At 44.0% G+C, this 17,644-nt stretch overlaps 1 long non-coding RNA gene across 1 annotated transcript; it reads right to left on the bottom strand.

Annotated features, from left to right (window-relative positions):
• Positions 1-226: 226 nt before the first annotated feature.
• LOC129656251 (uncharacterized) lies at positions 227-17,181 on the bottom strand. Its single transcript, XR_008716302.1, has 3 exons — positions 17,006-17,181; positions 16,711-16,795; positions 227-554 (listed from the first exon to the last, which is right to left on the bottom strand). It is a non-coding gene; the product is annotated as an uncharacterized LOC129656251 (long non-coding RNA).
• Positions 17,182-17,644: the final 463 nt, after the last annotated feature.

Genomic DNA, 17,644 nt, shown 5'->3' with positions numbered 1-17,644 from the left:
CTACTTCCTTTCAGGCAAGGACAGTTTGCAATCATCTTCATGACTCCCTATTGTCTTCTACCAAGCTAGTTTCACTTCTTTTCTTACTGACCTGTCTTCTAAGATAGAGGACTCTGTATTGAGCAGTGCCTTAGTTTTTTGTTTTTTTTTTTATTTTTTTTTTATGCTGAATTTGTTGTTCAGTTGCTAAGTTATGTCTGACTCTGCTACCCCATGGACTGCACCACACCAGGCTTCCCTGTCCTCCACTGTCTCCCAGAGTTTGCTCAAATTCATGTCCAATTGAGTCAGTGATGATATCTATAATCGTTTTTTCCTCTGCTGCCCTCTTTTTCTGCCCTCAATCTTTCCCAGCATCAGAGTCTTTTCCAAAGAGTTGGCTCTTTGCATAAAGTGGCCAAGGATTGGAGATTCAGTGTCAGTCCTTCCAATGAATATTCAGGGTTGATTTCCTTTAGGATTGACTGGTTTGATGTCCTTGCTGTCCAAGGGGCTCTCAAGAGTCTTCTCCAGCATCACAGTTTGAAAGCATCAGTTCTTGGACACTAAGCCTTCTTTATGGCCCAACCATAAAGAAAACAAAAAAACAAAAACAAAAACCATAGCTTTGACTATTATTCAACTTTGCTGAATAATACCACCCAAACCTCCCCCTTCATGAATCATAGCCTTGTTGTGGTGTAGGGGCTTGCATAACTCAATGAAGCTATGAGCCATGCCATGCAGGGCCACCCAAGATGGATGAGTCATAGTAGTGTTCTGACAAAACATGGTCAACTGGAGGAGGGAAATGGTACACCACTCCAGTGTTCTTGCTGCAAGAATGCCACGAACATTATGAAAAGGCAAAAAGATGTGACATCCAAAGATGAGCCCCCTAGGTTGGAAGGTGTCCAATATGCTACTGGGGAAGAGCAGAGGGCAATTACCAATAGCCCCAGAAAGAATGAAGTGACTGGGCCAAAGCAGAAACAATGCTCAGTTGTGGAAGTGTCTGGTGGTGAAAGGAATAATGCTGTAAAGAACAATATTGCATAGGAACCTGCAATGTTAGGTCCATGAATCAAGGTAAATTGGATGTGGTAAAACAAGAGATGGCAAGAGTGAACATCAACATTTTAGAAATCAGAGAACTAAAATGTATGGGAATGGGCAAATTCAATTTCAGTTCAGTTCAGTTCAGTTGCTTAGTTGTGTCCGACTCTTTGCAACCCCATGAACTGCAGCACGCCAGGCCTCCCCGTCCATCACCAACTCCTGGAGTTTACCTAAACTCATGTCCATTGAGTTGGTGACGCCATCTAACCATCTCATCCTCTGTCGTCCCTTTCTGCTACTGCCCTCAGTCTTTCCCAACATCAGGGTCTTTTCAAACGAGTCAGCTCTTTGCATCAGGTGGCCAAAAAATTGGAGTTTCAGCTTCAGCATCAGTCCTTTCAATGAACACCCAGGACTTATCTCTTTTAGGACGGACTGGTTGGATCTCCTTGCAGTCCAAGGGACCCTCAAGAGTCTTCTCCAACACCACAGTTCAAAAGCATCAATTCTTCGGTGCTCAGCCTTCTTCACAGTCCAACTCTCACATCCATACATGACCACAGGAAAAACCATAGCCTTGACCAGACGAACCTTTGTTAGCAAAGTAATGTCTCTGCTTTTGAATATGCCATCTAGTCATATGACCATATGGTTGGTCATAACTTTCCTTCCAAGGAGTAAGCGTCTTCTAATTTCATGGCTGCAGTCACCATCTGCAGTGATTTTGGAGCCCCCCAAAATAAAGTCAGCCACTATTTCCACTGTTTCCCCATCTATTTCCCATGAAGTGGTGGGACTGGATGCCACGATCTTAGTTTTCTGAATGTTGAGCTTTAAGCCAACTTTTTCACTCTCCACTTTCACCTTCATCAAGAGGCTCTTTAGTTCTTCCTCACTTTCTATCATAAGGGTGGTGTCATCTGCATATCTGAGGTTATTGATATTTCTCCCGGCAATCTTGATTCCAGCTTGTGCTTCCTCCAGCCCAGCGTTTCTCATGATGTACTCTGCATATAAGTTAAATAAACAGGGTGACAATATACAGCCTTGACGTACTCCTTTTCCTATTTGGAACCAGTCTGTTGTTCCATGTCCAGTTCTAACTGTTGCTTCCTGACCTGCATACAGATTTCTCAAGAGGCAGGTCAGGTGATCTGATATTCCCATCTCTTGAAGAATTTTCCACAGTTTATCATGATCCACACAGTCAAAGGCTTTGGCATAGTCAATAAAGTAGAAACAGATGTTTTTCTGGAACTCTCTTGCTTTTTCCATGATCCAGCAGATGTTGGCAATTTGATCTCTGGTTTCTCTGACTTTTCTAAAACCAGCTTGAACATCTGGAAGGTCAGGGTTCATGTATGCTTAAGCCTGGCTTGGAGAATTTTGAGCATTACTTTACCAGCGTGTGAGATGAGTGCAATTGTGCAGTAGTTTGAGTATTCTTTGGCATTGCCTTTCTTTGGGATTGGAATGAAAACTGACCTTTTCCAGTCCTGTGGCCCCTGCTGAGTTTTCCAAATTTGCTGGCATATTGAGTGCAGCACTTTCACAGCATCATCTTTTAGAATTTGAAATAGCTCAACTGGAATTCCATCACCTCCACTAGCTTCGTTCATAGTGATTCTTCCTAAGGTCCACTTGACTTCACATTCCAGGATGTTTGGCTCTAGGTTAAGTGATCACATCATCATGATTATCTGGGTTGTGAAGATCTTTTTTGCATAGTTCTTCTGTGTATTCTTGCCACCTTTTCTTAATATCTTCTGCTTAGATGATCATTATATTTCCTACTGTGGGCAAGAATCCCTTATAAGAAATGCAGTAGCCCTCATAGTCAACAAGAGCCTGAAATGTAGTACTTGGGTGAATCTCAAAAGCAACAGAATGATCTTGGTTAATTTTCAAGGCAAACCATTCAACATCACGATAATCCAAGTATACATCCCAACTACTGATGCTGAAGAAGTTAAAGTTGGCCAGTTCTATGAAGACCTATAAGACCTTCTAGAAATAATACCCAAAAAAGACATATGGTCAAAGCTATGGTTTTTCCAGCAGTCATGGACAGATGTGAGAGTTAAACCATAAATAAGGCAGAGTGCCTCAGAATTGATGCTTTTGAATTGTGGTGCTGGAGAAGACTTTTGAGAGTCCCTTGGACTGTAAGGAGATCAGACTAATCAATCCTAAAGGAAATGAACCTTGAATGTTGGTTGGAAGGACTGATGCTGAAGCTGAAGTTCCAATACTTTCACTACCTGATTCGAAGAGCCAACTCATTGGAAAAGACTTTGATGCTGGGAAAGATTGAAGGCAAAAGGAGAAGAGGGCAGAAGAGGGTGAGATGGTTGGATAATATCACTGACTCAATGGACATGAATTTGAGCAAACTCCAGGAGATAGTGAAGGACAGAGAAACTCAGCATGCTGCAGTGCATGGGGTCACAAAGAGTCAGACAGGACTTACCGACTAAACAACAGCAACAACCCAAACCTTAGAGTTTTAAACAACAACCACTTATCTAGCTCATGAGTCTGTAAGTCAGAAATTTGGTCTGTGCTCATCTGAGCGGTTCCTCTGCAGCTATCAGCCATCTATGGTTGGCTAGCTGTTGGATGGAGTCATTCAGTTCAGTAGCTTAGTTGTGTCTGACTCTCTGTGACCCCATGGACTGTAGCACGCCAGGCTTCTCTGTCCATCACCAACTCCCAGAGCTTATTCAGACTCATGCCCATCGAGTCAGTGATGCCATCCAACAATCTCATCCTCTGTCATCCCCTTCTCCTCCTGCCTTCAATCATTCCAAGCATCAGGGTCTTTTCTAGGAAGTCAGTTCTTCATATCAGCTGGCCAAAATATTGGAGTTTCAGCTTCAGCATCAGTCCTTCCAATGAATACTCAGGACTGATCTCCTTTAGGATGGACTGGTTGGATCTCCTTGCAGTCCAAGGGACCCTCAAGAGTCTTCTCCAACACCACAGTTCAAAAGCATCAGTTCTTTGGTGCTCAGCTTTCGTTATAGTCCAACTCTCATATCCATACATGACTACTGGAAAAACCATAGCTTTGACTAAATGGACCTTTGTTGGCAAAGTAATGTCTCTGCTTTTTAATATGCTGTCTAGGTTGGTCATAATTTTTCTTCCAAGGATCAAGTGTCTTTTAATTTCATGGCTGCAGTCACTATCTGCAGTGATTTTGGAGCCCCCAAAAATAAAGTCTCTTACATTTCCACTGTTTCCCCATCTATTTGCCATGAAGTGATGGAACCAGATGCCATGATTTTTGTTTTCTGAATGTTGAGCTTTAAGCCAACTTTTTCACTCTCCTCTTTCACTTTCATCAAGAGGCTCTTCAAGTCTTCTTCACTTTCTTCCATAAGGGTGGTGTCATCTACATATCTGAGGTTATTGATATTTCTCCCTGCAATCTTGATTCCACCTTGTGCTTCATCCAGCCTGCCATTTTGCATGATGTATTCTGTATATAAGTTAAATAAGCAGGGTGACAATATACAGCCTTGACATACTCCTTTCCCAGTTTGAAACCAGTCTGTGGTTCCATGTCCAGTTCTAACTGTTGCTTCTTGACCTGCATGCAGATTTCTCAGGAGGCAGATCAGATGGTCTGGTCTTCCCATCTTTTTCAGAATTTTCCACAGTTTGTTGTGATCCAAGCAGTCAAAGTCTTTGGCATAGTTGATAAAGCAGAAGTAGATGTTTTTCTGGAAATCCTTTGCTTTTTTGATGATCCAACGGATGTTGGCAATTTGATCTCTGGTTCCTCTGCCTTTTCTAAATCCAGCTTGAACATGTGGAAGTTCAAGGTTCATGTACTGTTGAAGCCTGGCTTGGAGGATTTTGAGCTTTACTTTGTTAGCGTGTGAGATGAGTGCAATTGTGTGGTAGTTTGAGCATTCTTTGGTATTGCCTTTCTTTGGGATTGGAATGAAAACTGACCTTTGCCAGTCCTGTGGCCACTGCTAAGTTTTCCTAATTTGCTGGGATAGTGAGTGCAGCACTTTCACAGAATCAGCTTTTAGGATTTGAAATAGCCCAACTGGAATTCTATCACCTCCTCTAGCTTTGTTCATGGTGATGTTTCCTAAGGCCTATGTGACTTCACATTCCAGTTTGTCTGGCTGTAGGTGAGTGATCACACCATCGTGGTTATCTGGGTCATGAAGATCTTTTGTGTATAGTTCTTCTGTGTATTGAGGATAGAGTCATTAGGTAACATGATTCTCATCATCCAGGAGACTAGCCTGGGCTTCTTTATATGGTGGTGGTAGCAGGGTTCCTAAGAGGAGAAAAGGGGCAGATCTCATTGCCCTCGTGCTTTTCAAACCAGGTGCTTTCAAGTCATGTATATTGGCCCGAGCAAGCTCCTGGGGGGCAATCCAGAATCAAGGGATAGAGGAATGGACTCCATTCTTTGATTGAAAGAGCAGCAAAGTGACACTGCAAAGATGCTGGCATCCAGTTGTGAGAAGAATGTGTCATTTATGCAATCCACCACAGGCAAGGACCTTTGCTTATTTATCCATCACTCATGGCAAAATGCAGGGCCTGACCTGTGGGAGAATAATCAGTAAATGTTTGTTTAATTAAATGGAAATGAATGCAGATGAACCTATTTACCTCTGGCATTGAAATCGCTTCTCAACAGACTCTTCTAAGCCTTCATTAACTTTGCTTGCATCTTCACAGACTCCTTGTGCTAAGGAGGAGGGCAAGTGAGACCTCTCAGGACCCCAGAGTCAGAGGCCCTTGTTAGTGCTTGCTTTGGGTTAAGGCAAATTGATCTCTGGTTCCTCTGCCTTTTCTAAAACTGAAATTGGAGTTTGCTCAAATTCATGTCCATTGAGTCAGTGATATTATCCAACCATCTCACCCTCTTCTGCCCTCTTCTCCTTTTGCCTTCAATCTTTCCCAGCATCAAAGTCTTTTCCAATGAGTTGGCTCTTCGAATCAGGTAGTGAAAGTATTGGAACTTCAGCTTCAGCATCAGTCCTTCCAACCAACATTCAAGGTTCATTTCCTTTAGGATTGATTAGTCTGATCTCCTTACAGTCCAAGGGACTCTCAAAAGTCTTCTCCAGCACCACAATTCAAAAGCATCAATTCTGAGGCACTCTGCCTTATTTATGGTTTAACTCTCACATCTGTCCATGACTGCTGGAAAAACCATAGCTTTGACCATATGTCTTTTTTGGGTATTATTTCTAGAAGGTCTTATAGGTCTTCATAGAACTGGCCAACTTTAACTTCTTCAGCATCAGTAGTTGGGATGTATACTTGGATTATCGTGATGTTGAATGGTTTGCCTTGAAAATTAACCAAGATCATTCTGTTGCTTTTGAGATTCACCCAAGTACTACATTTCAGGCTCTTGTTGACTATGAGGGCTACTGCATTTCTTATAAGGGATTCTTGCCCACAGTAGGAAATATAATGATCATCTAAGCAGAAGATATTAAGAAAAGGTGGCAATAACCCTAGCTGAGTTGTCTGGAGCAAGAAGCAGTTGGATTGGCGGCCACTCGAAGCAAAAGCGAATGAAGCCACAGCAGAGGTTCTAGCTTATTAGACTTGCCCCTGTGATTTTGAAGTCCTGGTGAGAACATTTATCAATGGCCTTAGTTCTGGGTGGGGACGTGAGAGAATCCTCTTGCTAATGGGATTGAACCTGCCATTCAGTCTAGCACTTGCCCCCAGCGTGGCCCATTTCCCACAGCTCAGGCCACTGCCACCCACCACCCACTCAGTCTAAACTGTAGGCAGAGGCATGAGTGATGAGAAAGTAGCCCCGCCCTGGTGAGAGAGCCAGCTGTGAGCCCTGGTCCAGCGAATTCTCATTTCAGGCCAGCCACCACCTTGTTCCCCCTCTGACCAGATTCTGGCGGTAAAGCAGGAGCGGGGATGGCTGCAATGCTTCCTAAGCGTCTTTCCAGCGCTGAGAGTTGAAGAGCTTCTTCACATGCACATTTGCATGTTTCCTTCCAGAACACTCATAGACCCCAATCAAAATCCCCACCCCTTCCAGCTTTCTCATCTGCTCCCCTGGCTACAGTTACCCACCTCCTCTGAGTCTTTGCTTATATTTCACCTTCTTAGTGAGACCTACACAGACCATCCTGCTGCTGCTGCTGCTAAGTCACTTCAGTCGTATCCGATTCTGTGCGACCCCATAGACGGCAGCCCACCAGGCTCCCCTGTCCCTGGGATTCTCCAGGCAAGAACACTGGAGTGGGCTGCCATTTCCCTCTCCAATGCATGAAAGTGAAAAGTGAAAGTGAAGTCGCTCAGTCGTGTCCAACCCTCAGCGACCCCATGGACTGCAGCCTACCAGGCTCCTCCATCCATGGGATTTTCCAGGCAAGAGTACTGGAGTGGGGTGCCATTGCCTTCTCCAACACTGACCATCCTATTTAACACTGTAGTTCACTCCCCTTCACCACTTACCCAGGAAGACTTATTTTTTTGTATTGTCCTTGTAATACTCTAATATATCATAAAATTCACTTTGTACTATTTGTTGTTTAGTGTGTGTAGAAGGCAATTGCCATTGGGCAGAGAGCCTTTGATTTGCTGAAATATCAGTGTTTAGTATTGATTTGCTCGGCACATCAATAAATAGCATCAGTAAATATGATAAATGAGTCTCTCTATGATGGGAACTCCCCCAGTCCACACCTGTAGCTCACTTCTGTGGTGTGAGGACTTTCTGTTGGATTTATTGAGCATTTTTATCATATCATTTATCCCCTCAATTACCTTAATTGTTGTACTTTCTTTTAATGATTTATCTAGAGGTATAAAAATATATTCCTGACTTACCAAACATTGTGTAATAGATACATTTATACTTTTACTTCTTTCTGAAAATACAAGGATCTTCAGTTCAGTTCAGTTCAGTCGCTCAGTTGTGTCCGACTCTTTGTGACCCCATGAACCGCAGCACGCCAGGCCTCCCTGTCCATCACCAACTCCTGGAGTCCACCCAAACCCATGTCGATTGAGTCGGTGATGCCATCTAACCTTCTCATCCTCTGACATCCCCTTCTTCTCCTGCCCTCAATCTTTCCCAGCATCAGGGTCTTTTCAAATGAGTTAGCTCTTCGCATCAGGTGGCCAAAGTATTGGAGTTTCAGCTTCAGCATCAGTCCTTCCAATGAACACTCAGGACTGATACAAGGATCTTAGAACACTTTTATTGAATTTACCCCTTTTTCAAATTTAATGCTATTGGTTTTATTATATTTTAATAATCTGTATTTTTTAACCATGTAAGACATTACTGTCATCATTTTATTCTATCAGTTTTCCTTTATACTTACTCATATAGTCATGCTTTTTGTTGCTCTTCATTTCTTCCTGACTTTGCAAACTTCTCTCTGGAATCATTTCCCCTCAAGAACTCCCTGAATATATTTTGTAGTTCAAGTTTCCTACTGATAAACTCTTTTACTTTAAAAAATTTGTCTAAAAATGTCTTTATTTTATCTCTGTTTTTGAAGACCGTGTTAAGTGGAATTGAATTCTAGATTAGACCTTTTTTTTCCTCAGCTATTTGATGTTATCATTTCACTGTCGTGTGTTTCCACTGTTTCTATTGAGAAGTAAACTCTTAGTCTAATTGTTGCTCCTTAGAAGCTAATATGTCTTTTTTATCTGGTTGCTTTAGGGTTTTCTTTCTGTTTTTATTTTTTCAGCAGCTTAACTCTAAGATGATGTTGTTCACTTTCAGCTAGTCCTGCTATGGTTTTGCAAAGTTTAGTGATTCTGTGGCTTGTTCCTGTCCTCTTCTCTCTCTTCTCTCTCTCTGGGACTGTGATTAGAGCTGTATAAGGCTTGTCTTGCATTCTTTTTGTTTTTTATACCCTTTCATCTCTCTGTATGTCATTCTGCATATTTCCTTCTAACTTGTCTTCTAGATCATTAATGCTATCTTCAGCTACATCTAATGTGCCATGAAGCTGAGCCACATCTGAAGTTTCTTAATTTCAGATATTTTAATTTTCAGTTCTTCAATTTCCAATTAGTTCTTTTCCATTGCTTTATCCTCCCTTTTGAAATTCTCCATCCTGATTTTTAATTCCTTAGACACATTAATCTTAACTATTTTAAAGTGCATGTCCAATTAACTGAAATTTCTGGCTTCCCTGTCAATATATTTCTATTGCCTCATTTCTTTTAATTCACATATTCTTGTATGCATAGTTATTTTACATTGTGTTCTGAACATTTTATGTGAAAAGTTGTAGAGAAAAGCTGTGGCTTGGGCTGATATAATTTTGGAACACAGAGGATTCACATTTGCTTAATGCAGGTAGTCATGGCTGTGGCTGAGGCTATAGCACTATCTATCCTGGATCACATTCATCTAGTCAGCAATTAAGTTGATTTAAAACTGGGCTTCAATCCCTGTTGGGGCAATGAATTTCCTGTTCACTCTTTCTCCTAGGGTATAGCCTATTAGGAGCTCAACCAAAAGCCTTCTTGGCAGGCCCAGGACTCCTAGTTCTGTCCCTATAGTCTTGTGAGCCTGTTGAAAGCTCAGGTCAGTTTCTCAAGCTCTCAAGTGCCTCTTGTAGAATTGGCAGATCCGCCTATGGAGAAAGCAACATCAAATACTAAACTAAGCTGTCTGAGATCCCTTCTTAAGTCAGCTTTGTTCCCATAATTCTTCATTGTCTTGTTAACTCCCCAGGGCCTTCAAACATATGTGCTTTGCTGTTCCTGTTCAACTTTTCTAGTTATTCTTATCAGGAGGGTTTGGTCTGAATTAACAAGTCTGCCAATACCAGAAGCCATGTTGAATTATCTATAGTAACAGTGATAATACAATTAGGATGACTTGACCACTGTGGTGTGCTGGTAAATGTTTAAAATTATTTATAAAAAAATGTATGTATATACCAATGTGCTTATTACAAATTTTACTGATCTAAATAATCTGCATCACACAATTTACAAATAAAATACACAATCTTTTTATTGTTGATTCCACATAGCCTATTCATCTGCCTAGAATGCTATTGTTGATGTTTATTCAAACTAGGGTTGCAGTGGATGAATGAGCACAGTTCTGACATAGATATTATTGATAATTTTGTTTCTATCAACAAGTGAGATACAAGAAAAACAACAAAGATGCATGTTGTAACTTCAGTCATTCATTATCAATGTGAACAAATATTTTGATAAACCATGTCATAGTTTTTGAATACTGGAGTAGTGTTTCTTCAACTTTTTGTATCACAACCATGGCATACTTTTAAGTTTAATTTGCATTATTAACATTTTCTCTAACACTTTCTTAAATCTAGATGATCAAGGGAACAATAAATCAAGCCCTTATTGGTAGCTTTTGCCAATTTCTAATGTGTAAATCAGGCTTCCCTAGTGGCTTAGTGGTAAAGAATCCACTTGCAATGCAGGAGTTGTAAGAGAGGTAGGTTCAATCACTGGGTTGGGAAGATCCCCTGGAGGAGGACATGTGACCCACTCTGGTATTCTTGCCTGGAGAATCCCAGGGAAAGAGGTGCCTGGCAGGTTACAGTCCATAGTGTCGCAAAAAGTTGGACAAGCTGAAGTGACTTAGCATGCATGCAATGTGCAAATCAACCATGGTTGATTCTGAACTATGAACATGAGATCATCACACAAGAATTATGTGTGAAGGGATGCACAGTAGCATGTCATTAGATAGTATTTCCCCCATGCAGAAACAATAGATGTAAATAACCTCAGAGCATGGATAATAGTAAAATGTAAATAATTAGGAAATGGTGGATTTTGAGTATTACAGTTATTTTAAATATAATTTCTTTAATTGCAATTTGTATACTTTAATTTTTAATAATAGTTCTTTTTAACAATTGGCTCATACAATCCCTGAAAATTTAACATTCAGCTCACAAGGTGGTATAGGCTGACTCCAACATACCACTTGACTATCAGTTGTTGTACTACCTCTGTGTCAGGCACCCTGCCAAATTCTGCACATTCATTATCTCATTTAATTATAACTATATAAAGTTCAGATATCCCCTCTTTTTGAAGCTGAAGTTTCTGAGACTCAGAGAAATTGAATGCTTTTTCCAAAGATACACAACTTGAATCCAAGTCCATTTGACTCTTGATTGATTATAAGAATGATGATGGTGATAGGTAGATAGACAGACAACATGCACTGAGTACTAGCTTTGTGGACCATAAGGAAGGCTGATTGCCAAAGAATTGATGCTTTTGAATTGTGGTGCTGGAGAAGAGTCTTGAGAGTCCTTTGGACAGTTCAGTTCAGTTGCTCAGTCGTGTCTGACTCTTTGCGACCCTATGGACTACAACACGCCAGGCCTCCCTGTCCATCATCAACTCCCGGAGTTTACTCAAACTCATGTCCATTGAGTTGGTGATGCCATCCAAACATCTGATCCTCTGTCATCCCCTTCTCCTCTCACCTTCAATCTTTCCCAAGATCAGGGTCTTTTCAAACAAGTCAGTTCTTTGCATCAGGTAGCCAAAGTATTGGAGCTTCAGCTTCAGCATCAGTCCTTCCAATGAATATTCAGGACTGATTTCCTTCAGGATTGACTGGTTGGATCTCCTTGCAGTCCAAGGGACTCTCAAGAGTTCTCCAACACCACAGTTCAAAAGCATCAATTCTTCAGCACTCAGTTTTCTTTACAGTCCAACTCTCACCTCCATACATGACTACTGGAAAAACCATAGCTTTCACTAGATGGACTTTTGTTTGCAAAGTAATGTCTCTGCTATTTAATATGCTGTCTAGGTTGGTCATAGCTTTTCTTCCAAGGAGCAAACGTCTTTTAATTTAATGGCTGTAGTCACCATTTGCAGTGATTTTGGAGTCCCCCCAAAATAAAGTCTCTTACGGTTTCCATTGTTTCCGCATCTATTTGCCATGAAGTGATTGGACCAGATGCCATGATCTTAGTTTTCTGAATGTTGAGTTTTAAGCCAACTTTTTTACCTTCCTCTTTCACTTTCATCAAGAGGCTCTTTAGTTCTTCTTCGCTTTCTGCCATAAGGGTAGTATCATCTGCATATCTGAGGTTATAGATATTTCTCCCTGCAATCTTGAATCCAGCTTGTGCTTCATCCACCTCAGCATTTCTCATGATGTACTCTGCATATAAGTTAAATAAGCAGGGTGACAATATACAGCCTTGACATACTCCTTTTCCTATTTGGAACCAGTGTGTTTTTGCATGTCCAGTTCTAACTGTTGCTTCTTGACCTGCAAACACATTTCTTAGGAGGCAGGTCAGATGGTCTGGTATTTCCATCTCTTTAATAATTTTCCACAGTTTGTTGTGATCCAGTTGTGAAATAGTCAAAGGCTTTGGCATAGTCAGTAAAGCAGAAATGGATGTTTTTCTGTCTTTTTTAACGATCCAACGGATGCTGGCAATTTTTTCTCTGGTTTCTCTGCCTTTTCCAAATCTAGCTTGAACATCTGGAAATTCATGGTTCACATACTGTTGAAGCCTGGTTTGGAGAATTTTGAGCATTACTTTGTTAGTGTATGAGATGAGTGCAATTGTGTGGTAGTTTGGGCATTCTTTGGCATTGCCTTTCTTTGGGATTGGAATGAAAACTTAAATTGAAGAAAGTAGGGAAAACCACTAGACCATTCAGGTATGACCTAAATTAAATCCCTTTGGATAGCAAGGAGATCAAACCAGTCAATCCTAGCAGAAATCAACCCTGAATATTCATTAGAAGAACTGATGCTGAAGCTGAAGCTCCAATACTTTGGCTACCTGATTGGAAGAGCTGACACCTTGGAAAAGACCCTGATGCTGGGGAAGATTGAGGGCAGGAGGAGAAAGGGGGCAACAGAGGAAGAGATGGTTGAATGGCATCATTAACTCAATGAACATGAGTTTGAGCAAGTTCCAGGAGATGGTGAAGGACAGGGAAGCCTGGCATGCTGCTGTCCATGGGGTCACAAAGAGTTGGGCATGACTGAGTAACTGAAAAACAACTTTGTGTTGGAGCTCAATCTAGGTTAATTCTTGTAACTCTCTTGTTTTTTAACCATCTCCTGTGTTCTTCTCTGCAGTTAATACAACCAATATTTTAGGGAAATAGGAAATTCTCCTGCAGGAGGCAGTACCCAGAGGATGGGAGGGGGACCAGGAGCCAGTGACCGTCAGATGGCAGGATAGGGTCATTCTCCCTTGCATAGTCTTGGCTCGTTAGTCCTCTCAGTATGGTGTTCAGGGAATTTCTGAGGCTCTCTTTGTCATTATCATCCCATCTGCCTGCCCAGTGGGCCCATCTGGTTGGCAGGTCTAAGCACCACTCAGAGGAAGCATGGTCCCTCAGACAGGGCAGTCCAAAGAGGAGTGACCTCCAAGATAGTTAAGTGCTCTGCCCTGGAAGGTGAGAGCAGAGGCAAGGAGCCCTTGCAGGGAGGTGAAATGCGCCCCATCCTTCTTCTTGTCCCATACACATATCAGAATCACCTGCAAATTCTATTTGTTCTTCCTCTAGGGGTCTACAACCTGACTGTTTATCACTATTTCCACTGCTACTGCCCTGGTCCAGGTGTCTCCTATCTCTTGCTGAGACCACGGCAGATGGTCACCACCTAAATAAGGTCAGTCATTTCCCATCACTCCTCTGCTCAAACCCTCCACTGACTGCCATTCCACTAGGAGCAGAACCAGCACCCTCAGGTCTATGGGGCTGGCACAGGCTGGCTCCTTCCTACCCTGCTTCACCCTGCCCCTCCCCTGAATCCCCTCCCTCAGGTCTCACTGCAGGCATTTCCTCTGGGCATTCTCACAGCTCACTCCTTCACCTCATCAGGACTTCTTCATGGGGTCTTCTCCGACCACTTCATTTCAATCACAAGCCTCCTCTCATGCCTCTTCTTTCCTGCTCTGATTTATTCACAGCACAAACCTCTATCTGAGAAGCAGCAGTTCATGTCACTATAAGCACCAGTACTTTGTTTATCCTTTCTCCTCCCACTAGAAAGTAAGCTCCACAAGGGAATGCATTCTGTTGCCTTGTTTCTGTGGTCCCCCAGCAGCCAGAAGAGAGTCTGGCATCAACTAGCTAAGCAGTTACTGAGCGAGTGAGTTCCTTTCCTACATGGAGGCTGCACTGCCTGGCTGGCAAAATCAAGTCTGATTCTATGAAAAATGCAGTGGTCTCAGAGAAAGTGGGGGCGCATTTCTCCTTCTCTTCCTCCTAGAGCTCCTGACACCTCCCTCTCCTTGTGGTCCCCCTATCGCCACACCCACTGCAGCTCCCTCCCCAAGGGCTCTTGTCTCCTCCAGCCCAGGACCCATGTCATGCCCACCCCACCCCCAGGCCTTCCATAAGGCCTGGTCCTAGGGGGACCCCATTAACCTGCACCCCCACCCCCAGCAGAGGTCTGGGATCCTCTGCAGTCTAGGGAGCAAGAGAAGAGGTTAGTTTACGTGACAGGCTCTGGGATTTGAACAGTCTGTACATTTGCTGTAAATGAGCATGGCGCCAACCACATCTTTAGACGTGAACTTCGGCAAACTCCAGGAGATAGTAAGCCACAGGGAGGCCTGACGTGCTACAGTCCGTCGAGTCACACAGAGTCGGACACGACTTAGAGACTGAACAACAACAACCATGTCTTTCATTTTGAGTCACGGCCATTTGGTTTTCTCTCCACAGTATTCCTGCCTGGATGTCATGGGCTTCCGCCTATCTTGAACTCTCTGGCGCCTGGGTCTCTCTCCTTCACTTCTCAGGCCGTTCTTCTCTCCAGCCTCTCTCATCACCTTCCCACTCCCTGTGTGTTTCCAGCTCTCTCTTGTTTTCTCCCTGACTTTCTGCCTTCGCTGCTGGCTGGCTTGCTTTTCTCCTCTCTCGGCCTTGCTCCCTCTGCCTTGCCTTCCTTGATCCTGTGTTTTCTCCCTGAGGGTTTTCTTGAGCCCCTTTATGCCTCAGTCTCTGTCTGTGGTCTTTCTCAGCCTTCCTGCCTGATTCTTGGTTTCTCCCGCCTCTTTGTCCATGTATCTCTGCCTGTCTCCATGTGTCTCTGTGTCTCTGTCTCCGTGGCCCATTCCCTGTCTCTGCACCTCCTCAGCCCCTGAACTGAGAGGGCCGGGAGGAGGGGAGCCAGGAGAGACTTCCCTTTCATCGCCCCCTGGGAACCGGCAGGGCTTCCGCTGGCCCCAATGTGCTGAGGCTGAGGCCTGGAGCTGAGGAAATGCATCTGTCATCTCTGATGGAAAGGGCCCCTCCCAGGAGGCCTCTGCCCTCCCCCGGCTCCCCTTCACCTGCCCATGAACTCTGGGAGCACCTGAGGGAGAGCCGCTTGCGGGAAGAGGGTTCCACGCGGGAGCAGCCTTCCAAGGAAAACATGGCCTTGATAGATCGTGTGTTGGGAGGGAGCTGGCTCCTCGCACTGTAAATTGCCAGCCTGACCTCCTCCACACAGCCCCTGCAGCAGGGGTAGGCGGAGCCCCCAGGTTGAGTTTCTCCTCTTGGCCAAACCAGGAGGATGGGAGTCAGGGAATTGGAGCCCACCTAAGAGCTTCCTGGGGCTTGTAGTTACAAAACATTTTCATTGCCAGCACCTCTCTGTTCTCAAGTCAGGGGATACTTCTTGTGTGAGCGTGTGTTCAGTCGTGTCCAATTCTTTGCGACCCCATAGACTGTAGACTGCCAGGCTCCTCTGTCCATGGAATTTTCCAGGCAAGGATACTGGAGTGGGTTGCCATTTCCTTCTCCAGGGGATCTTCTCAACCCTTTTAGGGAAAGAGGCATTAAGATTTAGAGGGGTGATAACTGTGAAAGGGCCACAGTGAATTAGGGGCAGAACTGAGAATATTTGACTTGAAATCCAGTCCCTCCTTTCCTTTCCTCCTCTCCCCAATTTATTGTCAGAGGAGACACCTAGGGAGTTAGCTTAGCCTGAATCACACAAACAAAGGTGTAACTGTCCAACTAACAGTCTGTATGGGAACACAGCAGTGTGACTTCCCTGGTGGCAAAGAGGATAAAAATCTGCCTGTGCATGCAGGGGACTCCAGTTCTATCCTTGATTCAGGAAGATCCCACGTGCCTCGGAGCAACTAAGCCCATGTGTCACATCTATTGAGCCTGTGCTCTAGAGCCCGCAAGCTCTAGATGGGCAACTACTGAGCCCACGTGCTGCAACTGCTGAAGCCCATTTGCCTAAAACCCGTGCTGTATAACAAGAGAAGCCACCGCAATGAGAAGCCCATGCACTGCCACAAAGAGTAGTCTCTGCTCGCTGCAACTAGAGAAAGTCTGCACACAGCAACGAAGACCCGGTGCAGCCATGAAAAAAATATAAGAACAAGAACAGAGGAGTAGGATGGGGAAGCAAGCATTTTGGGGGAAGGCAACAGGGACAGGTCCAAGGGAGAGCTTCTGCCGGCTCTGCTTTTCCTCTCTCTACCCTGGCTTGGCCTGTGCTGGCTGGGTTGGCAGTGCCCGCCCTGCTCCCGCCCCTTCAAGAAGCTCTTCCCCTGAAAGAATCCACCTCATGGGGAACCAGTAGCTAAGACTTCTCCCCAGTCCTCTGTCCAGGCACAGACCTGTCACTGCTCCAGCCCTGGGACCGTTCCTGAGAAGCAGGACAGACACATGTGCATGCAGGGCCACTCAGAGACTCACTGCTCCAGACTTGGGTCCACAGACAGGCACAGCTGGTGTTCGTGTGTATGTGGAGACACTCCATGCCCTCATAAGAACCATGCCCCTGTTCACAAACATTTGAACACAAGTCACTCACAGTCTGCCTACAAATACATTCATAAACACACCTTTACACAGAACTACAGATGCAAAAGTCAACGTGTGCTCATGTGGACACACAGGCTTGAGCTCATCCCTACACAGACATGTGTACCCACAGATCCTTGTGTGTACTGACATATGTATCACATCACACGCATACTCATATACATACTTGCTAAGTCGCTTTAGTCAAGTCCGACTCTTTGCGACCCTATGGACTGTAGTCCACCAGGCTCCTTTGTCCATGGGATTCTCCAGGCAAGAATGCTGGAGCGGGTTGCATGCCCTCCTCCAGGGGGTCTTCCCAACCCAGGGATCAAACTCGTCTCCTACATTAGCAGGCAGTTTCTTAGCACCACCTGGGAAGTAAGAACACATACTTAATCGATAACATATTTACTGAGAGCCTGGTCATGGGTGACATACGATGATGCTAAGTTTTAGGGAATGAGGCAGAGTATCCTTTAGGTAATATAATTAGTTGGCTTGGGCAACTCTAACAAAGTACTACAGATAAGGGGCTTAAACAACAGATGTTCATTGCCTCACCATCCCAGAGGTGGCTAATCCAAAGTCAAGGTGTTGGTCGTGCTGGTTTCCTCGAGACCGCTCACCCTGGCCGTCTTCTCCCTGTCACGTCACATGCTCTTTCCTCCATGCATGTCTGTATCCCAATCTCTTCTTCTTCATAAGGACACCAGTCATATTAGGGCCCACCCTAGTGACCTCATTTTCACATAGTTATCTCCTTAAAGGGAGTTCCATCTACAAATATAGTTACATTCTGAGATACGATGAAGTCAGGGCTTCA

The sequence above is a fragment of the Bubalus kerabau genome, chromosome 6, assembly GCF_029407905.1.
Source record: "Bubalus kerabau isolate K-KA32 ecotype Philippines breed swamp buffalo chromosome 6, PCC_UOA_SB_1v2, whole genome shotgun sequence".
NCBI lineage: Eukaryota > Metazoa > Chordata > Mammalia > Artiodactyla > Bovidae > Bubalus > Bubalus kerabau.
This window is presented reverse-complemented; position numbering and strand designations above follow the sequence as displayed.